The sequence below is a fragment of the Tupaia chinensis genome, unplaced genomic scaffold (genome assembly GCF_000334495.1).
Source record: "Tupaia chinensis unplaced genomic scaffold, TupChi_1.0 Scaffold147980_1, whole genome shotgun sequence".
Taxonomy (NCBI): domain Eukaryota; kingdom Metazoa; phylum Chordata; class Mammalia; order Scandentia; family Tupaiidae; genus Tupaia; species Tupaia belangeri.
In genome coordinates, this window is record NW_006207830.1 from 533376 (window position 1) to 558547 (window position 25172).

The window sequence follows — 25172 nt, forward strand, 5'->3', positions numbered from 1 at the left end:
TAGAAATGGAATATTATTGATGATAACATGCATGATTAAGCCACTATGCAGTTTATTTTAGATGGGAAACCACATTTAGTATGTTGTGATGATGCTCAGGGAATGAATGTTAAATAATTAAAAAAAAGTTTCAGGAGGTAAAAACAAATAGTAAAACTGTTCGTATCGAAATTTAAAATATTGCATATTTGATGACTGCAGTAAGCTAGATAGCCCCAGCTAGGTACTACTTTATAGTATGTTCATTCTACTCACTGAGGTTTATGCCTAAAGTCAGACTTGGGTTCATGTATAGGTATATATCAGCTGCGCTAGCTATTGGAAATATTTAGACTAATTAAGTTCATTAGCAAATCAATTAAATGGGGGGAAGGCATAGAAAGCAACCATGGATACCAGAGACAATGTGGGAGGAGTGGCAGAATGTGAGGGATAGGGAATCAAGGATGGCAAAAAAAAAAAGTATACAAGACATAATAAATAGAAAATTATCTGCTGATAACATGTATGTTGATGTGCTTGATTGAGCCAATATATAGTGTACTTTGGATGGAAAATTCATTTGTATGTTGTGATGATGTATAGTGAATTAATGTAAAAAATAAATAAATTTAAAGAAAAAAATCTGCTCAGCAGAGGACAGGCATCAGGCTTTCTCAACCTATAGTGCCCACCTCGCTGCAATTCTCTGTGCTTTGTGCTTATGGGCCAGTGATCGTCATCACCCCAACCCCTTATTTGGTGCCACAATTCAGGTCTTCAATAATCTTGTAACCCCCATGTTGAACTCCCTCATCTACAGCCTGAGGAATAAGGATGTAAAGTCAGCCCTGAGGCATACATTTGCCAAAAAAAGCTTGAAAATAAATGAAAAATATCTAAAGCTTTGTAGGACAATTATTTTCCACTTTTTCCTTTTTTTTTTCTAGTAAGACCAAGAAAGAGACAGTTATTTTAAAATGGTCTCACTAAGTCTTGATTTTTCTGTGCTAGCCTCCTAGTTAGCCAACTGTACAGGCAAGAACATCACAGCAAGCCTATTCAGGTTTGCCTGGGATTAAAACCTGGTCCTCCCACGTGGCCCTAGCTTCATGCAGCAGTGCCCTATTCTCTCTGCCACTCCAGAAGGGCCTGGTTCTCCATTTATGAGGACAAATTGTCTTCTGCAGCTTCCATAGCATGTGGAAATGAAACGACTTTGAATCAATCTACCACTTAACTGTTAAAAAAAAATAAAGTGTTAAAAGAATGTGTCTGGTTTTATAATTCCCTATGTTTTAATGGATGGAGTCACTTAGCAGACAGTGCATTGATTCTTATGCTGTGTGGATTGTCTCCCAACAACACTATTTCTCCTGAAACATCTAGTTCTTTAAATATTTAAAGAGTTAAGAGAACACACTTTCTTCCTCATCATTATCAGTCCCAGAGACTTTTTATCTTGCAGAATAGAAACTGCACCATTAAACAAAATCCCATTGTTCTCCCAGATCCCTAGTTCTGGGCAACCAGATTTCTATTTCTCATTTTTCTCTGAATGTGGCTCTTCAAGATACCACATATAAGTAGATTTCTACAATGTTCATATTTTTCCCACTGGCTTATCATAATGTCCACAAGTCTCAACCATGTCACAGCAATTATCAAAGTTTCCTTTTTATATCTGAATGATATTTCATTGTGTGTATTCACCAAATTTAGTTTTTTTATTAGAGCCATGGATATATGAGCTGCTTTCACTATTTCAATTCTTTTTTCATTTTGAAAGAGATTTTTGGTGTAGGGTGTATGCACTTGCCAGAGAGACAGAGAGAAAGAAAGAGAGAAATCACCCCCAGGGGGATGGCCACACAGCAATCTCTTCTTCTCCATTCTACACTCAAGATCTTGGGCATGCATGCACATGCACCCAACATGAGTTTTAAGCCACTTGGTCTGGGATTTGAACTATGGCCAACTATGTAGGAGTCCAGTGATACAACCACTGTTCCATCTGCTAGTCCCTATTTCAATTCTTTTAGACACATTTATTCAGAAATTAAATTTCTGGGTCATATGGTAATTCCATTTCTAGATTTTTGAGCAACCATAGTTTAATTTTCCATATTTACTATCCACTTTAGATTCCACTAATATTGCCAAATGTTTCTGATTTGTTTGGAAAAATGGTATGTGTGTATGTGTGTACACAGGGCTTTAAGTAAAATGTTGTGTGAAGTCCTGTTACATATAGGAAAGATCCAAATGTTTTTGCTAATGCCAAATAACCATCACAGCCCTTTCTCAGAAAGGGAATAAAGTGATCACTCAAGATTTTGACTTTCAGATGTCTTTAATTTTACTTAAATATAATTATATATTTAAAATAGGGCGTGTTATGGTTCTATACCCCCATTATTTTACTCATGATCCTTTTTTGGAGTTACCAGAGAGCGAGTGCTTGCCAGAGAGAGAGAGGGAGAGAGAGAAAGAGAGAGAGAGAAAGAGAGAGAGAAAGCACCCTCCAGTGGAGTGTATTGTGATTACTCTTTTTTTTTCTTTCAGTTTTTGCTATAGGAAACAGGCACTTGCCAGGGAGAGAGAGAACACATGAGAGAGAGTGAGAAATTAGCCCTTCAGGGAGAATGGCCACAATACCTTCCCTTCTCCTCCATCTTCTCTCTGGATCTTGGGCTCACAGGCCCAGAATCATTTCCCAGCTGCTGCTCCAGAACTGGAGCCATGGAGTCGGCCATGTGGAATCCAGTACTTAACTCCCATGCCACCTTTGATCCATTGTCTTCCCTTTTAATTTATTAATTAATATATTTTAAAATTTGGCAGAGGATTCATGTGCTTGCTGGAGAGAGACAGAGAGGATAACAAGAAAGCATGCCCTCATGGGGCATGGTCACACTGTAATGCACACATATTCAGTGTGTTTCTCAAGGCACTGGGTCCAGGACTTGAACTGTGCAGTACCCCTATGTAGGATCCAGCCATCTTAACCACTAGGTCATGAGCTGGTCCTAATTATTTTTTTAACAATATATATATATTTTTTTTTGGAGAGATTTTCACTGTAGGGTGCGTGCGCTCACCAGACAGACAGAGAGAGACATAGAGACAGAAAGCGAGAAATCACCCCTCAGGGGGGATGGTCACGCCACAATCCCTTCTCCTCCATTCTTCTCTCAGGATCTTGGGCACACACGCACACGCGCCCGGCGTGAGTTTTAAGCCACCGGGTACAGGACGCGAACCAAGGTCGACTATGTGGGAGTCCAGCGACATAGCCACTACGCCAACTGCTGGTTCCCAACAATATATTTTTAAGTGCATCTTCCAAAAGTATGAATTTGTGATGGATTGGAAATTTTAAAAAATTGTCATTCACTACTAGTGTCAGCATCCACTGACAAGCTTAAGGGCAACATTTCTCTCGATGATAATACTGTGATCATCTGCCCTCAGGACTTGGTCCTGTGTAGGAGAGAGTTAAAGAAAGGAAGGAAAGAAAGATGCAGAAGCAGAAATGTAGGTGAACACAGACAGGCTGTGCTACTGAGTCATGCTGAGCTTCTTTATTTATGCATTTTACCAGGCACAGTGAACTATTTTTACAAGTTTTCAAGGACGTGGTTGAAGTTCTAAAGTTAGAGATAATGTCTTTAGTGTAGACATTTTTCAACCTTCTTACTATCATGTGTGATCCTATTATGTGTCATAGGTCAAGCCAGATTACTTATGCTATTCCTTTATAACTCTGAGGAAGACTGTCTGATTATGCATCAAAGAGGATAATGTGTAAGCCATAAACATTATATAGAACAGGAGTCACATGACCTAGCCAGGGTCAGGATGTTTCCCATGTTCCACAGATGTTTCTGCAAAACCCCTGGCATCTAAGGCATGTGTTAGCTGGCTCAAGTGAGTAATTAACAAGGCACGCAGATAATTGCTTCATACTTCCAGGCTGCACATCCTCAAATATCCCCTTTTCCTGTTTTAAAAGCCAACATGACCCTCTCCTGTCTAGGAGGAAGGGGCCAACACCATGAGGTACATAAGGACACCATACAAATACAGCAACAAGTGGTTAATAGATCAACAGAAATATAGCTCCAAAGATTAATTGTTCAAAGCAGTAGATGGTGGCAGGGACAGGAACAGGTATATCAGGATAAAACAACGTATCATAGAGTTTATAGTAAGTTTTGCACACATGGCAAGAAACAGATTTTCAAGGGTTGATTCCTTTCTCATCTCTGTCAGCATTTGTTGGGTGTCATTGGACAAGGCCTTGATGTCTCCAAGTGCAGATGTTAGCTTCAGTCAGCTTCTTCTGTCTCTTATTCTCAGCATCCGATGCCAGCTCATAGTGTGCAGGTTGTACGCACCAAGAGAAGATCCAAACTGGACTTGTGGGAGTAAGCACAGAGAGAAACCCTCTTCCCCAGGTTATTAGAGGAGCTGGACCTTGCCAGGTTGGATCTGGTGGCATTTTAAAAAAAGACTTGCTTGGGAACATTTTTGTGTTAAGTACTACTCCATTGTTGTAATTTTGCATCAAAAGCCAGATTTAGATGATTCAACTTAAATATGGTTAAAAAAAAGCAATTTGGGGCCCTAGATTCTCCCTTTTTTGTTTAAAAATTATGGACAGAATTAGGTTTATTAAGGTCACCACAGGCTGTCTTGTGTTTTTAAGTTTTAAGCATGCATATCTTTTAGAGGTCCTTATAGCTGACTAATCACTAGGGAGACCTTTCCTGGAAAACTTAAAGGAACATCCTCTTGGGCAATCAAATCAATGTCAGCACTTCCAGCCATAACATGAATGTAGTCATAAATTTCTGGGCCAGTTGTTTGTTTAGAGCTCTAATCTGTTACTGGGTTGGACTGGTACAAGAGTGAGACTTCCTTGGGTCTTAAACTGGAGATGTGCTGGGTACTAGGTTTCCTGGACACATCAGTGTAATAGTGGTACTGGTTAGTCCAGTGAAAGCCTTTATTATAGCATTTACATTTGGAGGAAGGCTTCCTTAGTTTTCCCTTACAATCCTTGATAATATATCCCTTAGGTTTAATGTTCTTTATGGCCTTAAATGGAGGAGGAGGAACAGAAGGTGCCAAAAGAGAGTTAGTAGGAGGTGTAAGAGGCACAGACAGAGGAGCTGGCAAACAAGAAGTAGAGGAGGGACTAGGAGTTAATCCTTCCCTTTTTGGGACAGTTTTTTTTTCTTCTTTCTGACATTAATATGGGAGGAGTTCCAAACAGAAATACAGCATTATGATATAAATGCCAAACATAAAGAATTTCAATAGGAGCGTGAGGCTCTTCATGCAAGCAAGTACAAATTTTGTCCCAATCTTCAATTTGAAGGGATCCTTTTTTATGATACCAAGGACATGATAAGTCAATTTCTTGTAATATTTTAGATATAGTTCTAGAGGAAACAAAATGTTCTGCTTGTGCTAGCAAAAAACAAAGTTCATTTCTATGAGCTGTTCTCTTTGGAAAAAGCCAATTCCCCATATTGAGATCCTGGGATCTCCACAGAGATAACGGTGCACCTTATAGCCCCATACGCAAGTGTGGGTTTCAATATGCTGGTGTTCTATATGCTAGCCACCTATTTCTTCACCAGTTTTTTTTTTAATTATTTTATCATTAGCGTTTGGGATCAAATGCCAACAAAGCTGCCTCAAGGTTATTTCAAATAGTGTCTGAACTCCCAGTTTGGGGATGGACTGAAAACTACTTATTACTTTCCAAAAGTCTCTGCCTTCATTGGCAGTTGAAAGGCGATTGATATAAAACAACTATGAAAAGTCTTACCAGCTCTCTGGCAAAGTCTTCTCTATGATAACCCTGTTTAGTGACCTTCTCTAGAAGTAAATTGAAGTAGGCAATGGCTGAGAACACATAAATTGTGGGAGGCAAAGTATTCTAATCTTATATTAACTCCTTGTCACTCCAAACTGAGGGAACATGTCTCTCCTTTTTAAAGAATTCTCCTAAGAACTTTGAGCTCAGATGGAGTAAAAGCAGAAGTAGTGATAGAATGCAGGAATATGGAGTCAAGTCACCTGGGACAGAGAGGATGCCCGGTCATTTACTTATCACTTGATGTGATGGAACTTGCTGTGTTAACTTCACTGTGTGAGGGATTCAGGCAAAGACAAAGAAAGGAAAATCTCTCCAGAGAGAGCAGCAGTCAGGCCTCTGCCTGGCCATGTTCCCAGAGGAACTTTAAGGAGTCTCTTGGCTCTGGTAATTAGCTATAAATCTGCCACCAGATCAGGCATGCAGGGAAGGCACAAAAACCCCAACATCTGATTTTACCATAAGGCTATATGAGAAGCTCCATGGAACCACAGGGAAGCACTCACTCAGACCTCATAGCAAGAAAGCTGTGGGACTACAGGCACTTTGATTCACTCAAACAAACAACAAGCACACCAGGGATTAGGGAACCTCATTAATATGAGATATAGGCACTCTGGGAATTCATCCTGGGTTTTGGCATCAGTCTGTACTGCTTGTACAATGAGGTATAAGTTGGGATATTGATGGCATGGTGCAGTAGGAAATCCATGGCACAGTAGAATCCAGAGTGCTCAGGTCTAGAAGTGCCTTGACCACACCCTGATGTGACATACAGGGCAAGACACTTACTGTCATTTATCAGTTCCACTATCTACAGAGGCAGACTATGGTGCTGAATACGTGGAAATTAAGGAACAATCAATACACAAACAGGATCTATGTCAGTTCCCATTTTACTAGTTATTTGCTAAATGCCTTTTTTTGTGTAATGAGCTCTGTAAGAAAGTAATTTGGATGACTGAATTTCCAAGCATTTCATTTAGGTCAGTTGAGTGGTGGAGAGACTAAGAGCAGGGGCTTTGGTATTAACTGGATCTGAGTTTGAGGCCTGGTTTGCTGCTTAATGTGCAACCACAGATCTATTACTGCTTGAAGTCTCTAAGCCTCAAAACTTTCACAAAATGTAAACTATCTGGGGGTGATATAAAGCCTACATAAGATTATATAAATGAACTGTTCACATGTGTCCAGAAGACAAATCATACCATATAAATATAGTTAATAGTGTTTTTTGTTTGTTTGGTTTTTTTTTTTTTGTTTGTTTGTTTTTAGCATAATGGAGGAACTGAAATGCTTACAGGTGGACAGGGAAATACATTATATGTGGAGCAAAGCACGATGAAATGGAAGTTGGTTTGGCCTAGAGAGGGCCTATCAGCTTCCAGCATGGTATTGAAAGGGTGCAGTCCAATGCTCCTTGAGTCCTGTCAAGTACCTGGGAGATGACAAGACTGCTGCTCAGGTAGTTAGTGAGCGAGTTCTATTGTCAGCAGCACCTCTGTTCCTCCGACTTAACCTAGTCCTTCCCAAATGTTCCTTGCTTTTCCCTGTAACCCAGAAGGAGCTGCACTGTGTGCCTTCCTTAGCCCATTAATGTCCAGAGCCTTCTCTCCATTGTCACCTTTGCCTACTGATCAGCTCATTCTTAGAAGATGCCATAGCCTTCACCTTTAACTTCAGCCCCAGGAAGCAAACAGTGATAGTTCTAATGTGCTCCTTGGCCTGTGCCCTGCTCAGGTCTTCTTGGCTGATGGACACAAATTTCATTGAGATGTGGAACTCCTGATCTACTACAGTAGGGTGCTCCACTGTAACCATGGAAATGGGGATGCTTGCCATGGAGCCAGGTACTTCTTTCCTCCTTCGTAGTTGCACAGGAGGGAACTCCCTATCTGGAATGACTCTCAAGTTACTCTTACTTTCCTTTCTCCCTACCTGGAGGCGTGTGAAACATTCCTTGGAACGTCTTACAGTAGCATATGCAGAAATGGTTAGATTTAATCAATATCATGTGATGACGTTTTGTGGACAAATTTAAGTAGATCACTAGATAATTGGGCAAAGGATATGAACAAATAATTCACAAGAGAAAACACAGCCAGTTTATAAACATGTAATGATCAGTCTTGACAGAAATACAATAAAAATAATCTTAGCATTTGCCTGAGATTTTCACCTTAGCATTTGCCTGACTTTCTTCTTGACAGTTAGATATGTTCATTCTGTCATATTCATGGCAGCCTTGCGGACTTCTCATTACTATGCCAGTCTCCCTCCTCCACTAAGAAAATGCTACCTGTAATCTGGATTGTATATAAGATCTGGTTGTAAAAACAATTTTTAAAAAGTTTTTGCCATAGAGCACATGTGCTCACTGGAGAGAAATAAAGAGAGATAGAGAAAGGGAAAGTGAGAAGTCACCCCTTAGGGAGGAAAGCCACACTGTAGTCCCTTCTCCATTCTCCTCTCAGGATTTTTGAGCACACATGTACACACACCTGGCATGATTTTAGTTTTTTTTTTTCTTTGAGAGGTTATTACTATAGGGCATGTGTGCTCACTAGAGAGACAGAGAGAGAGACAAAAAGTGAGAAATCATCCCCCCTGGTGTAATGGCCACACTGCAATCTCTTCTCCAGTCTTCTCTTAAAATTTTGGACATATATGTACACCTGCCCAATGTGATATTTAAGACACTTGGTCCAGGACTTAATCAAGTGGAAGTTCAGTACCTTAAGCACTATGCCACCTCCCAGTCCCAACTGGCATGATTTTCAAGCTGCCACATCTGGGATTTGAAACATGGTTAGCCATATGGGAATCCTTAACCACCATGCCATCTTGTGGCCCCATAAACATTATTTTTGAACCAGTGTTCTGTCAAGTATTTGTTAAAAACAATGCTACTATAAATATTTTTTAAGAATTATTTATTTCATTTCATTTATTTATTATTATTATTTTTGATTTGGCCAGAGAGAGACAGAGAAAGGAAGGGAAAGTGAGAAAGTAAGCTGCCAGCTCTAGGACTTGAACCATGGTGAGCCATGTGGGAGTCCAGTCCCGTAACCATCACACCACCACCTGCTGGCCCCCACCATAAGCATTTTTACATTTTCATGCATGCATATACACATTAATGTAGTATACCTTTCTTTTCACTGACAAAAATTGTAGAATTTCTGCGGAATTACAGTTTTCCAAGTTAACATACAAATTTAATTCACACCAATGTTGTAAGAGTGCTTCAATTGCCTCATTTGGCCAAAATCTGATATTTTAAAATTGTAGCCAATGCACTGTGTTTGTAATGGCTGTTCATTATGGTTTTAAAATATTTTTTCCTGAGAACTAATGAAGTTGAGCACCTTTTCATTTTTATTGGCCATTTATATGTCCACTTTTGTCAGATACCTTATTTTTTTTAGAGAGAGAGTTTTGCTATAGGACGTATGCTCTTGCTGGAGAGATAGAGAGAGAGACAATGAGTGAGAAATCAACCCCCCAGAGGGGGGGGTAGCCATGCTGCAATTCCTTCTCCTCCATTCTCCTCTCAGGATTTTGGGTACACATGCACACATGCCTGGCATGAGTTTTAAGCCATCAGGTCCAGGACTCAAACTACAGTCAACTATGTGGGAGTCCAGCAACATAATCATTACTCCATCTGCTAGTCTCTTGTCAGGTACCTTTAAGTATTTTTTTTCTATTTTAATGAATTAATTTGTTATATTAGTTTGATTTTCTTTTCTTACTGATCTGTGGTTTATCCTGTGGTCTGAATATAAGCTCTCTGTTGATTATGAGCTCGAGAAATGTTTTCTTACTCTACAGCTTGCCCTTTATACTCTCAGAATGATATTTTTTGTGTAATAGTTGTTCTTAAGTTGCTTTTTTTTTAAGTTCGCCTTTTCATACATGACAGAGTACACCCATACACATATTTGGGGGGACACCCTTGACAGCATCTCATCACAGGATCCCTTCTCTTATCTATTCACATCCAGTTCCTAAGAATCTTGGGTGTGCGCTTATCTGGCATGTTTTCAGGTTGACCTACATTCCAAACCCAGGGTAGACCATGTGGCTTTCACCTCTGTGGTTCAGTGCACTAGCGCCTGTGCTACTGAGGCCAGGCCAGTTGTTCTTAATTTTAATGTAGTTCTGTTATTTTAGTTTTTCCTTTTAAGGCTAGTATTTTTTTGTGTGCCTTGCTTAAATGACTTTATTTGCCTAAGGTCATGAACATATTTTATGTTTTACTATCTAGACATTTTTATTTTTCTTTTACATTTACATCTACAAGTTACCTAGAATTTGTTTTTGTACATTGTGTGAGATAGAAATGAGGTTTCATTTTTTATTTTTCATGTGATATCAAGTTGACCCAGTACCATTTGTTGAAAAATTTATCTTGTCCTCATGGTGTGCAGTGTCATCTTTGTCACAAATGAGCACATAGCCATGTGTGGATTATTTCTGGATTCTCTATTCCATTTCACTTGTGTGTTTATCTAGATTCATGCTATTATTATACCACATAATGTAGCTTTGTGATAAATCTTAACTTCAAATAGAGTGAGTCCTCAGCTTTGTTCATTTTCAACGTGACTCTGTAATTGTATTTTAGAATTAGCTTTTTCTTTTTTTCTTATACGCCATTAATTATGAAGTAAAGTTTTATTTGCTCAAAATGTCATTTAAAGATATTCAAATTGCATGTGATATTATTTACTGTACAGAGTTCTGGATGTATTTATCAAACAGAAAAAACTACCCTGTATTTGGTTGTTCTCCTGTTTCATGATTTATCTTGAAAAGAAAAATAAGTTGTCATACCTATTGATATTTAATTAGGTAATGTTCTGTTACACTGAAAGGGATATTTTAAAAAAAACTTATTTGGAAACAAGTTTTCAATAGGGGGACAAGTGCTTATATAATAGCTTATCTATTCACATCCTAAAATTTTTCATTTATGAATATGGTATGTGTGTATATGACTTAACCTTGAGTTTACTATGCTGATTAACAGGTACTTATAAAAATATCTGTAATAGAACATTGCCTATCCATCGTACTAGAGGAAAATCATAAGAGGAAAATCCAACTCTCTATATTAAAATGAATACAATATAAAAATTGCAAAAGATGGGAACACTAGGTGGCATGGCGGTTAAGGTGCTGGACACTCCCACATGGCTGACCACAGTTCAAGTCCTGGACCTGGTAGCTTGCTTTCACACTTTCCCTCTCTCTCTGTCTGTCTGTCTCTCTCTCTCTGGTCAAATTAAAATAAATGAATGAATAAATAAAATTAAATATAAATAAATAAAGTTAAATAAAATAATTAAAAAAATAAAATAAAATAAAAATTGCAGAAGAGACCAAAACCAATGTGTTTTGTCAATTATTACAGGAGCAAAAAATTCATCAACTACTTTTCAACATACTTTAGACTTTAAATATTGTTTAAATAGTTTTGTCTTTTTCTTTTAATTTCAAGAAAAAGATTTAGCTTTATTAAATCAAATAAATGCTAAGGAAATATACTTAAAACTTAAAGCCAGGCAACAGGTTGGAATTCTGTTCAAATAGTAGGTACATGAACCTATCAGCAGCTCAAAACAAGACAAAAATCCTTAAAACAAGAAAACAAAGTCTAGAATAAAATCAGTAATGTTTTAGTGATAAGTCATAAAATTATATTTCACCAGTTCAGTCTCATGTACTTAATCTATCTTCTGTTGTGGTTCAATTTTCCCAATTAAATTCTGGGATATAATATTCAACTCTAGATTTGTCCCCATGATTAAGCTGACAATATTCTTAGTATATATTTTTTTTTTGGAGGGTTTCTTTCTATAGGGCACGTGTGCTCGCCAGAAAGACAGAGAGAGACAGAAAGTGAAAAATCACCCCCCACGTGGGATGGCCACGCTGCAATCCCTTCTCCTCCTTTCTCCTCTCAGGATCTTGGGCACACATGCACATGTGCCCAGCGTGAGTTTAAGCCACTGGGTCCAGGACTCGAACTGTGTTCGACTACATGGGAGTCCAGCGACATAGCCATTATGCTAACTGCTGGTCCCCCCCCCCATTTTCTTAGTTTTTGAACTCTTCTTTCTGGTATAGCACTCCCTGCAGAACTTCTTGGAGATCTGGTCTGGTGTTGGTAAATTCTTTCCGGTTTCATTTATCTGAGAATGTTCTTGCCTTTTCTTCCCATATGAAAGATAATCATACTGGGTATAGTATCCGTGGTTGCAATTGCTTTTCCCTGAACACTTTGACTATATTTTCCCATTCTTTCCTCACTCACATTGTTTCTGATGAGAGGTCCTGTTGTCTGATGGGATATCCTTTGTAGGTAACTTGCCATTTTTCTCTTGCCAATCTTAATATCTTGTAAAGACAAAGGTCTGCTGTTTTGGTCAGTCTGGCCAAATGTGTCTTGGAGAAGATCTTCTTGGGTTGATTCTATTGGGAGTCCTTTGCATTTCTTGAGACTGGATCTTTGAATGCCTCTTTAGGTTTGGAAAGATCTCTTACACGATATCATGGAATAGATTGTCAATGCCCTTATGAACTTTGTCACCATGAAAATTCTAAATTCTTTATCTGACATTTCCATGCATTTCAACATACTTTCTGAGGATGAAGAGAAATTATTATTTTTCCTTGGAGGAGAGGTATTTTCTTGTTTTTCCATATTTCTTGTGACCCTGTGGTTATTTCTAGTCATCTGATGGATGATATGTTTCTTCTAATTCTTGAAGTTCAATATGAGTGTTCAGAGGTGTGCAGGAAGAGGTGATCTGCAATCTCTCTTCCATTCTGTTCTCATTCTTTGTGCATCAGAATCAGTGGGAATAGAGAAATATTGTGACCCTAGTTGTATTCAGATATTTATATCCTGTTCACTTGGAGCTGTCTAGACACTTACTGTGTAGGAGCTGAAAAGCCAATGAGTAAATATGAAGAAAAAGAAGAAAATATAAAAGAAAAAAGGTAAAAAGATCATAAAAAATATAGACTTTAATTTTAAAAAGCAAAAATCAAAAAAGCAGTATTTTACAACTGAATTTCAGCATCCATGTGGAGACAGGCCTGGGTTTGTGCCTTTCCTAAACAGAATGGGGAGAAGCATTTTTTAATACAATAAAAAGGCTTGAGAGCCCAGAGAACACTTTACCTTAAAAAAAATTAAAACATTAAAAGACTCAGGGAGACATAGAGTGACAGAGAGAAATGGAGAGAAGGAGACAGGTAACACTATCCACTAGAAATAAGTGAGGAAGAAGTCTTAGCAGCAAATATTTATTTTAGGTCTCTGAAAGCAATATTTCACAGCTGAAGTTCAGGATCCATGTCTAGAATTAGCTTTCATTCTGCTAAATAGCTACAATAAAATTACTAACTTCAGTACATCTAATATTGAGATAATATCATTATCCAAATGTAGTCCACATTTACCAGTTTTTCTAATAGCAGCCTTCAGAAAGTTTTTGTTTGTTGTTCTAGGAACTAATTTAAGAACAGGTATTTTATTTAATTGTTATGTCTTTTTAGTCCCCTCTGGGATAGTACATCAGATTTTTATTACCTTTCATGACACTGGTACTTTTCTCTTTCATGCCACTGTGCATATACACACGCATGTGAAAGAGTGAGATCACCACCCGATGGGACCTGGCCACACCACAATTCTTTTCCCAGTTCTCCATCCTGTCAGGATCCTGGGCATGAGCACATGGAGTGTGTGCCAAGCTGTAGGGCCAGGACTTTTACCCTTGTTGGCTATGGGCTATCTGGCTGTGTTTAGCAGGCCAGCCCATATTTGGCATTTTGAAAGAATACTAGCCAATTACTTTTGTAGACTCTTCATTGTGTTTGACTTTTCTTTTTGGTTTATTTATTTTGTTTCTTTCATGAGTGAGAGTGTACACACAAAACCACATATACACATTTCTAGAGAGTGCAAGTGCGATCCCAGATACCCGAGCATCCAGTGTGTTTCAGGGCGACTCAGGATCCAAACCCATGCTAGCTGTGTGGCTTTTCACACTGCCACCGGAACCGTTTGACTACTGAAACTCATGTTAAGATTAATGTTGGATATTTTGTGTAAAAATATTATTACAGAAGTAACATTGGGCCTGGTAATAAGCCTAACCAGTTAATTGTAGGTAGTGTCTGACAGATAACTTTGAAATGAGTGAGCAGCAGGTTCGCAACAAATGTTTGCTCAGTAGTTTTAGCATTCACTCATGATTCTTACCCAAATCAGTATCAGTCATGATAAAATGGTGACTTCAATTCTGTCTGCTTTTCCTCATTTATTAGTTGGCATACAACTGTAAAGATCTTTTACTTTTTTTCCTGCTTCCCTACGCTCTTCATTTCTTCTGTTATCAGTATGTATTCTTGGATTTTCTTATTGTTTTTAAATGTGTTATGGTATATAATGCATTGTGTATTTAGTCTCATTTCCAGATTTGCCTGGCAGGAGCCCTTTATCCTGCTCTTACGTCTTCTTCACTCATCTCTTTGCTCTGTGAAGACTTTCTTTATAACCCAGAATGTTTCAAGCTCACCTATATTTTTCCCAGATCTGTAGTCAATCATTCTGTAAGAAGCCTTGTTTTTCATTATTTATTTTATTTATTTATTTTTGGTCTTGTTTTGTTTCCTTGGTGAAAACAGTAAGTAGAAATCAATATTCGCATGCTAGGTCTGGTGCTCGCTATTGAGCTGACATTGATTCTAGACATTTTCAGCAAACAGAGCTGGCAATTTGTGTGTGTGTGTGTGTGTGTGTGTGTGTGTGTGTGTAGGCTTTTGCCATAGGGCACATGGGTTTGCTAGAGAGACAAAAGGGAAGTGAGAAATCACTTCCCAAGGGGGACGGCCATCCTGTAATCCCTTCTCTTCCAATTCTTCTCCTGGGATTTTGGGCATGCAAGAAAATGCGCCCCACATCATTTTTAAGCCAACAGGTCCAGAACTCAATTCCCACTTGGTGGTCAGCCATGTGGGAACCCACCACCTTAACTACCATGACACCTACTTACTCCTAGAACTGACATTTTTTTGAGACAGAGATTTTCACTATAGGGCATGTGCACTCACCAGAGACAGAGAGACAGAAAGTGAGAAATCACACCCTGCAGGGGGGAATGACCACACCGCAGTCTCGTATTCTCCATTCTCTTCTCAGGGTTTTGGGCCTCCATTCTTTTCTCAGGGTTTTGGGCATGGATGCACACATACTCATCATGAGTTTTAAGCCACTGGGTCTGGGACTCAAACCACAGTCAACAGTGTGGAAGTCCAGCACCCTAACCACCACACCACCTGCTGGCTCCTGAAAAATATTTTTTAAATGTGGTTTTATTGATATACTTACTTCCAAGGTAACAACACAGCATTCTTTCTTTTTTCTCTGAAACTGTCTTTGTGCCTTCCTTCCACCAAGGTGAGAAACTTGGTTTCTGACAAAATCAGTAATTTACTCATGTTCTTAATCTAGCTATACCCATAAAATCTCTCTGTAATGTTTTTCAATTCCATGTAGTGGTATTCCTGAATTTTCACTAGAAGTTTGTATTATAGGGCATATGTACTCACCAGAAAGAAAGAAAGTGAGAAATCACAGCACCTCCCCCCCCCAGGGGAGATGGTCACACTGCAATCCCTTCTCCTCCATTCTCCTCTCAGGATCTTGTGCAGGCAGACACATGTGGCTGGTGTGAGTTTAAGTCACTAGGTCTGGAACTTGAACCATGGTTGGCTACATGGGAGTTCAGTGACATAGCCATTACGCTAACTGCTGGTCACTTGCTACTATTTTAATTAGTATTTTTAAAATATTTTATTTACTGGTTATTATTTACTGGATGTTTATATCTGTATAGAAATTAATCTCCATAATTGTTTTTAATATTGACCTTGTGGGACTCGCAGATGGCATAATTGTTATGTCACTGAACTCCCACATGGCCCACTGTAGTTTGAGTCCTGGACCCAAGAGGAGAATGAAGGAGAACGGTTTGCAGCTAGCCATCCTCCCTGGCAGGTGATTTCTCACTTTCTGTCTTTCTATCTATCTCTGTCTCTCCAGAAAGTGCAAGTGCCCTGTCGCAAAAATATATCTCTAATGTGTATGGATGTGTGTGTGTGTGTGTATAGATAGACAGATAGAAAGATATTTGCAGATTTCCTGGGTTTTCTATGGATAATCATGTTTGTAAACAAAGTCAGTTGACTATCCAATTCTTTTCTTTTTATAGGGTGTGTGGCCTCACCAGAGAGACAGAGAAAGACAGAAAGTGAGAAATTACCCCTAAATCACAGCCATTAATTTTATGAGATTAGGGAAATAACATTATTATTTCTGTTTTGAGAGTTCTTCACCTCTTTTTTCATACAATGAATGGATATTGAATTTTATCAAATTTTTGTATGTATCTGTTGAGATAAATATATGAGTTTTTCCTTTACTCTCTTAATGTGTGAGTCATAATTGTTATTGTTAAATATTAGACCAACCTTGCACTTCTGGAATAAACCCAAATTAGTTTTGATGTACTAGTTTTTTTTTTTTTTTTTTTTACATGTTTTGGATTTAGTTGGCTAGTAATTGCTTAGGATTTTGAATCTATTTTCATGAAAAATATTAACATTCTTTCTTATGTCATGTTTTGAAATAAATGCTATGCTGGCATCATGAAATGAGCTACAAATGTTTCCTTTATTTCTTGTTCTCTGAAAGATTTTCATTCTTTAATATTCACTGATATTTCCTAGTGAAGCCATCTGGACCTGGAGACTTTTTTGTGGAAGATTTTTTTTTTTTTTTTAGCTATTCATGTATACCGGGTGTGGTGCTTGCTATTGGGCTATACACAAACACACACGCACACACACACACACACACGCACACACACACACATATATATTTTTTGTTGTTGTTGTTACAGGGCACATACACTCACCAGAGAGAGAGAGCAAGTAAGCACTGCCTAGTGGGGGCACATGGCAGTCACTTCTCCATTTCTCTATCCTGTCTAGATTTTGGGCATGCGTGCATATGTTCCCAACATGTTTTCAAGTTGCCAGGGTGTGATGTTGCCTTTTACAAGAGAACTTCAAAAAGACCATGGAAAATTAGAATTAAAATACAAACTTAGTTTAGTACAAAAAATTGTGAAATCCATATTTTTTCCCCATAATATGCCTCTAATGGACTTTCTGAAAACCTTTCATAATTTATTAAATTTTGCAGAATCTGTAGTAATGTTACCTTTTTATTCCTGATGTTATTTGTATCTTTCCTATTTCTTTTCTTGCCCTACATATTTATCAATTTTAATAGTCTTTTCAGAATCAGCACTGTTGAGTTTATTGACTTCTATTATATGATTGTTTTTCTGTTTCATTATTATCTGCTCCTATCTTCATTATTTTCTTTTGTATTCCTTGGGTTTATTAGCTGTTCTTTTTCTAATATCCTGAGAAGGGTGCTTAGGTAATTTATTTTTATACTTTCTTTTCTAATGTATGTATTTATACATAGATATTTAAGCGTAGCTGTAGCTGAATTCTAAATTTGGATATGTCATATGCTTTAATCATCCACTTTGATAATATTTCCTAATTATAATTTTTTTCTTTAAGGCTGTGTAATTCACAAGTACAGTGCATAATTTCCCAATATTTGAGGATTTTCTCTGGTTTTTATTGTTAGATACTTTGTATGAAAATTTATAAAATGATTTATCTTCCTTCTGAGACTACTATGCTTCTGATGAGTTCCTAGGGCAGGAGCAGATCTGTTTTTTGTTTTTGTTTTTGTTTTTGTTTTTGTTTTTTTGAGAGGTTTTTGCCTGAGGGCATGTGTGCTGGCTGGAGAGGCAGTGAGAGGGAAAGTAAGAAATTGTTCCTAATGGGGGATGGCCACACCACAGTCCCTTCCCCTTCATCTCCCCCTGGGATCTTGCGCATGCACACACTGCTGATGTCAGTAGGCTTGGGGATGATGACACACACTAACCCAACTCAAAAAGAGACTGATATATAAACCAGTATCCCAGTGTATTAATCTATAGTGAAAACTAACTGTGTCAGTTCTAAAAATGCTTGCATTAGTATTACCAATGTATTTTATGTTTATAGGTGATTTTATTTTTAATTCCAGAGGGTGTGTGTGCATCCCAGAGAGAGAGAAAGCAATCCTCATTCCCCACTTAGTAGAACCTAGGCATGATCCAATCCTCTCTTCTCCATTTCTCCCTCCCATAAGGGTGCTGGGCACTTGTACACACATGCCAGGCATGTTTTTCAAGCTTCTGGGATTGAGATTCAGACTGTGTTAGCCATGTGGGATCCAGCCCTCTCCACACAGCATTTAACCACTGTGCTATGGGACAGCCCTATAGGTTTATTTAAAAAACCAAATTGTCATTAAGAAGCGACATGGCAAGAACTCTCCAGTTAGAAGAGCAGGAGGAGAAATACTCCCCACCCAGAGAAGACTCTTGCTAGGGAAGACAGGTGGCAAAGCAATTTTAGCCAGGCACTAGGGAGTGTCTATCTTTTTCATGGTTTACCAGGGTCATCTTATAGTCAGAAAGGTTAGTGCTTCAGTGCCATCTCTCCCATTTAGTGGGTAATTATGGACAGATTTTTCAATTCTCTAGGCCTCAATTCCTTATCTGCAAAATGAAGCAGAGTCCAACTTCTTCAGAATCTTGTGATAGTTAAGTTGCTTCATAAATGTAGGGCATCTTTAGAGTTTCCCAAGTAAAGAATATGTTCATTAAATGGTAGTGATTACACTTCTGGTCAAGAGCAGACTGTTGGAGGTCAGCAAGGGGTGTAGTGGTATGGCACTGAACTTCCACATGGCTGACTGCAGTTTGAGTTTGGATCTGGTAGCTTGAAACTCACACCCAGTGCATGTGCATGCATGCCCCTAATCCCAGGAGAGTGACAGAGAAGGGATTGCAGCATGATGCCCCCATGCCCTCCCCAGGGGTGATTTCTCATTTTCCCTGTCACTTTCTCTTTCTGTTTCTTTCCAGCAGGTACAGGTACCCCATGGCAAAAACCTTTTTTTTTTAAAAAAAAAAAGTGGACTATCCTTTTATGTATTTTTGAACAGTATATGTTAATTCAATCATTTCACTCTTTAATGCCTGTCTCTAACTCTATCCTTCTGTAATTGCAGATGTTTCTCATTCAGCACTGGCAAAGGTGCTTCCACAAGCCTAATCAAAAGCATTGCCTGAGTCTCAGGGGGAGCTTCAGAATTTATCACAGACAAGGACAGGGTGCAGTCCAAGGTGAGGGCAGTGTGCGTGTTCAGAGGTATGGGAAGGAGACCATGCTGCAAGAGCAGGGCAACAACTCACTCTGGGATGCATTTTCTTATTATTCAAGGCCGTAATAAAATGGGTCCACTTATTGTCAGGAGAAATGGCATCTGGTCAATAGCTCAAAGCCCAGAGATGAGATGCCAAAAACATTTGGGGCCTTTGCATATAAAACAGAGACAGAAACTATAAGCTTTGGCTGTTGTGTTTAAAATTCTGGATCTTTGTGTTGGGGTCACTTTCGGTACTGTATGTTGTTCTCCATGACAAGAACGCAGAGACAAGGAGAAGGAAGAGCAGTGATGTGTCTAATAGATCAGAGGAGTGATGAGTTGGTACCCACTGGGTAAGTGTGCACAAGGAGAAGACACCTCTAGTCATGTTTCTAAGTCCCTATTTCCCAGGAAGTGCCATCTCTTCTCTAATTCTTTTATTCAGGGATCTCCTTTCCTAAACGTTTCCTCTATTCACATTTATGATAATAAATCTCTCAGCTCTAGCTTTCTGGAACTGAGAAATGTGCCCCTCTCTTATTATAGGATTGCGGTTTAAACACAGCATACATTGTGTCACATAGCACCTGGCATTTAATAATAGTTATTACTGGCTTTATTATTCATTTATTTTGTTCCCTTTCCTGAGCAGGTCTTTAGAGAAGTAGTCTCTGAAGCCTGTGGTACAAGATTTCTCTCTGAGCTGGGATTTGCCTCCTGGTCTGTCTGCCAACCTACATTCTCCAGAACAGACTGTCATCTTCAGGGGTCAGAGGTTAATCATCTCTGCCCAGTTCACTGGGGCAATGTTGATGAGTTCCCATTTGTGTTGGTTCTTCTACTTTATCTCTCTCCTTGGTTCTTCTAGTCAGGGTTGCTCTGTCCCTGCTGAAAACTTGGAAGACAACTTCGTAGAAGCCCATAGGCAATAATAGGAGGCTTTGGATCCCAGTAGGACGTGTACTTGTTAAGTGGAACCAGCCCATCCTCTTCCTCAGCCCCTTCTCCACCCTCTCAGCTCTCTGGTTTCCTGAGCTGCCCATTCTTAGTCAGGAAATTCAATATGTAGAGTTGGGGAGTGACCCCTTTTCTGACCCTTCTGCTCAAAGTCTCTTCCTTCCATTAGTTCTCTTATACTTTTCTCTTATTCACAGCCAGCAGAGGCAACAGGGAAAGTATGCCTGAAGTACAATCTCCAGGGCCAGAGTTTGGAGGAAAAGGTGATGCTTTCAATATAGCCCAAGGCTGATGCCAAGTGAGAGTTTACTTATTTCCTTCTCTCTTCCTTCCCCCTCCCATTTGATATTCTCTATTCTTCTTCCTCTTCTTTCTTTTTCTTTTTTTCTCTCTTTCTTTTCCTTTTTCTTTTATTGTCTTTTTTTTTTTCTTTTATCTCTGCCGCCATTGGATAGTTGAATTCCTTTTCTTAATTCTGGGCTCAATTGTTTCCCTGCAGCCACTTTTCCTCTCTAATCTTCTAGAGTCTTATCTCTCTCCTTGTCTGACTTTCTCTTCTCTCTACTAAATAACTTTTCCTCCTGCCTGTTCAAAGTACCAAATACCTGGCATGTGGGTGTTTTCCCTAAGTCTCAGGAATTTTTTTCTTTCAGCTTCACCGTTCAACGCCTTGCTGCCAAGTCCTTGATCCAGGCCAAGGACATGGGCAGCAGGGAGACTCCAGCAAGTGCTAAAAAAGCTGTGTTGAACATCAGCATGGCATCTGGGGTCCTGAGATCCTACGTGGCTTTCATTGACATCAACAAGGAGCTCAACAAGCCCGTTCAGGGGCCCATGACATGTAGGGACATCCCGAGGCCCATGCTGTTGGGCGCGTCTGCTGCAATGTCAGGACCCATTGCTGTCTGTGGTGAGTTCTGTCTTATTCAAATTCATAAAGACTAAGAGATCCTGGAAATAGAATATTATTTAAATAAAGATTTATAAAATTGCCTTATTTTTATTGTCTTTGTACATGTAGGATTTTTGGCTACTGGTAAACATTCTTTATCTTAAGGAAGTAAAATATATCCCAGTAGCTGGCAGGTTTAAAATAATCCAAAAGGAAAAATGTCAAAGAAACATTCAAACAGAGAGTATAATAAGCACAGAGTAATCAAACTGTCTAATCCTGCAACAGATTTATCTTCTTGGTAATTAGATGATTAAAGATCACAAAGCGGGATCAGCAGATGGCATAAAGGTTACGTCATCACTTAACTCCCACATAGACAACTACGGTTAGAGACTCACCCAGCAGTTTAAGACTCATGCCAGTATCATGTGCATGTGTGCCCAAAATTCCAAGAGGAGAATGGAGGAGAAAGAATCATGGCATGGCCATCCCCCACAGTGAGGGGCAGTATTTCTCACTTACTGTCTCTCTGTCTCTCTGTGTCTCTCTGGTGAGTGCACATGCCCTGTAGCAAAAATGTCTTTAAAAAATCACAAAAATTCCTTATAAACAGGAGTTTTACAGAATGACTCTCAATTGCCAAGAATGTCTCTGGCCTGAGATAAACTGACTGACTGTAGTAATTAGGGGCTTGAAGATTTGAGTCAGCTAAAGATATCCCCTGAACAGGACTCCATAGCTAGAGAAGATATGTATATTAGTTCTAGAGGAGGCTTCAAGGTGAGACCCATATCATTCATGCATTTGTGTCTTACATGTTTTCCTATTTGGACATTTCCTATGTTGGCCATTGCACTTATCACAGGTAATGCAGTAGTGAGCAGAATACAATTCCTGCTCCTAGGGAGTGGGGTGAGGAAGAAGGAGGGGTGGCAAACAGATGACCAGATTTTTAAGATGGTATAAGAAATACCACAACACAGATAAACTGAACATGTATGACAGAAGGCAGGATAGGCATCAATACAATTAAATATACTAGGGAAGGAGTGGAAGTTAAAGAAATTTTCCTCAAATAGGTGACATCTTACCTGAGACCTAATGGGTTAGGTAAGTTATCCTGGCAAGGAATGAGAAGCAAAAGCATTGTAAAGATCAGGAGCAGCACCTGAGAAAACCCAAACTTAAGCAAAAAATTAAGAGTGATACAAGTGAGGTAGGTGTTTCACTTTGACTGGAAAATACAGGCTAAAGGGGGAAATGAGAAAAGATAATGAGAAACAAGGGGCCAGCAGGTGGCATAGTGATAAAGATGCTACATTCCTACAAGGCCAACCATGGTTTGAATCCTAGACGTGGTGGCTTGAAAATCACACCAGTAGCATTTGCATCATGTATGCCCAAAAATCCCAAGAGGAGAACGGAGAAAGGATTAAAGTGCAGTCACCCTTGCTGGGGGATTATTTCTCACTTTCCCTCTTTCTCTATTTCTGTCTCTCTCAGTCAAACACAAATCTTTAAAACGAACAAACAAACAAACAAACAAAAAGTAAAAAAAAATCAAAGATGACATATTATGGTCTTGAGGCTTGAGGAGGTCAAATGATGTTGGTTAGGTTGAAAGAGTGACTATCCATATGATATTCAACTTATCAGGATGATAATAAGACTTTAGAAGAAGTCCCATGAGCCAAGTCTCAAACTCTTAGATGAATGATGTGGAAAGACTAAGAGACTGGTGAATGACAGTGGTGATAATGATGATAAATAATACTTGTATGGGCTTACTCCATACTGGCTCTTCTTCTAAGTACTTTTTATATCTTAAGTTAATTAAACCTCATAATAACCCTATATATTAGAAACTGTTATTAACTATTTTTATAGTTAACTCTTGAAGAGTTTGAACTGTATTTTAAGGGACACAATGAATTACAGAAGGATAATAATGTGATCAAGTGTTTTATAATTATAACTTTCATTCCAGTGTAGAGAATGGTTTGAGAAGAAGCAATATTTCTAGAGAGATTAGATATAAATCTATTGTATCAGAGGAGAATGAAGTAGATTGAGCTGAGGTGCTAGCAGGAAATATAAGGAAGAACATGTGTTAGAGCTTATACGAAGTCAGTTTAGGAATTGATTGGGTATAGAGGCAGTAAGTCATTAAGGATGATGCCCAGATTTCTGGTTAAGCAACTGGATGGATGATTATATTATTTATTTAAATAGGGGGAAAATAATAGGTATGGAATATCCATATAAGAATGGATATAAATGAATTTGGTGTTCAAAAAGGTATCAAGATGAAGATAAATATATGCCAGTATTTAATATCTATGTAATAACTAATGTCATAAGAATGGATGAGATTATACAAGGGTGGGTATAAAATGAACAGAAAGGAGGGTGAGAATGAAACCATGAAGAATACATAGAATGTAATGTAAGGGCAGCAGAAGAGTCCACAAAAAAATTAAAATAATGAGGTAGGAAGAAAAGAAGTTAATGCATTTTCATAACTAAAAGGAACTATGATAGAACAAAGGGAGTTATCAAACAGTCAGATATTTTAGAGAAGTCAAAGTGAAATTGGTAAGGGAATATTGGGTTATCTTCAAAGACTCCTTACTAATCTTATAATGAACAATTTCATTGGAGAGGTCAGGAGAGAATCAACATTATAAAGCATCTCAGAGTAAATGAGGGGAAACATGTATGAACTTAATAAAAATGTTAGGATAGAAGAGGAAGAAATAGAGGGTAATAGTTATAGAGGAAATTATAGAATTGAGGCAGGTTTTTGTGTATTTTATTTCTTTAAAATCTTAGAATGGGAGAAAGTTGAAGAATGTTGCAATGATAAGAGAAAAGTTCCAATAGAGAAGGTTGAAAATACTAGGGCTGAGGTTGGGAGGAGGTAGCTATTGAGTCATCAAAAAATGATGCAAAAATGTATGCAAAAATGTGTCATGACTTTTCTCATTACCTAATAATTGAGAGAGGTGTTTGAGGACTATCACAGTAGTAGAAAGATTAACCTCTGTAGGACTAATGCATTCTCCCACTTTTTCCAGGAAGAGGAAAAAATGTAATAATAGTAGATTTCTAGTTTAGCCCAAAAGGCAAGGTTTTGGAGTTTTTATCTGATGCTTTTTCTATAGTTTTCATGAGTTAAACATGAAGATTAGCTAATGAGCTTGGGAGTGGAAGCAACAGAATAAAGGATTTGAAGAATGGAAAGGTTTAAAAGAACCACTAGGATAATTGGGGAGTGTATTGCCCAGAGAGAAACAGAAATATCTGTCAAGGAGTGTTGAGAGGCCAGTTTAGTTGAATACCTTGACCTTTTTAGTTTTTGCAGTTTACTTTAGCAGTCTTCAGCAGCTGTGGTGCAAGAATAGGGGTAGAGTATTGGCTTAATTTCAAGGATGAGGTTTAGCCAGAAGAATGTTTTGAAGGAAATTAGGAACATGGAATTGGAGACATTGATATGGGGATGATAGGTGCTGATTTCTCACTTTCCCTCTTTCTCTATTTCTGTCTCTCTCAGTCAAACACAAATCTTTAAAACGAACAAACAAACAAACAAACAAACGTAAAAAAAAGTAAAAAAAAATCAAAGATGACGTATTATGGTCTTGAGACTTGAGGAGGTCAAATGATGTTGGTTAGGTTGAAAGAGTGACTATCCATATGATATTCAACTTATCAGGATGATAATAAGACTTCAGAAGAAGTCCCATGAGCCAAGTCTCAAACTCTTAGATGAATAATGTGGAAAGACTAAGAGACTGGTGAATGACAGTGGTGATAATGATGATAAACAATACTTGTATGGGCCGAACAGAGAGGAGAGTAAAGATAGAAGGGAGTTAACAGAGGGGGAAGAAAGAAGAATTAAAGCCTTTAAGCCCCAGATGAGGTCAGAGATCAGATAACATAGGAATCCCTGTGCTAAAAATCAGGAAAAACTGGAAATTGCATTTAAAAAATAGGATTTTGGGGGAACCAGCAGTTAGCATAATGGCTATGTTGCTGGACTCCCATGTAGTCGACCATGGTTCGTGTCCCAGACC

At 38.5% G+C, this 25172-nt stretch overlaps 2 pseudogenes; both read left to right on the forward strand.

Annotated features, from left to right (window-relative positions):
- LOC102484925 (putative olfactory receptor 10D4) overlaps positions 1-3783 on the forward strand; it is a 6236-nt pseudogene extending 2453 nt beyond the window's left edge.
- Positions 3784-3999: 216 nt separating this feature from the next.
- Positions 4000-25172, forward strand: part of LOC102485343 (von Willebrand factor A domain-containing protein 5A-like) — a 28129-nt pseudogene continuing 6956 nt past the window's right edge.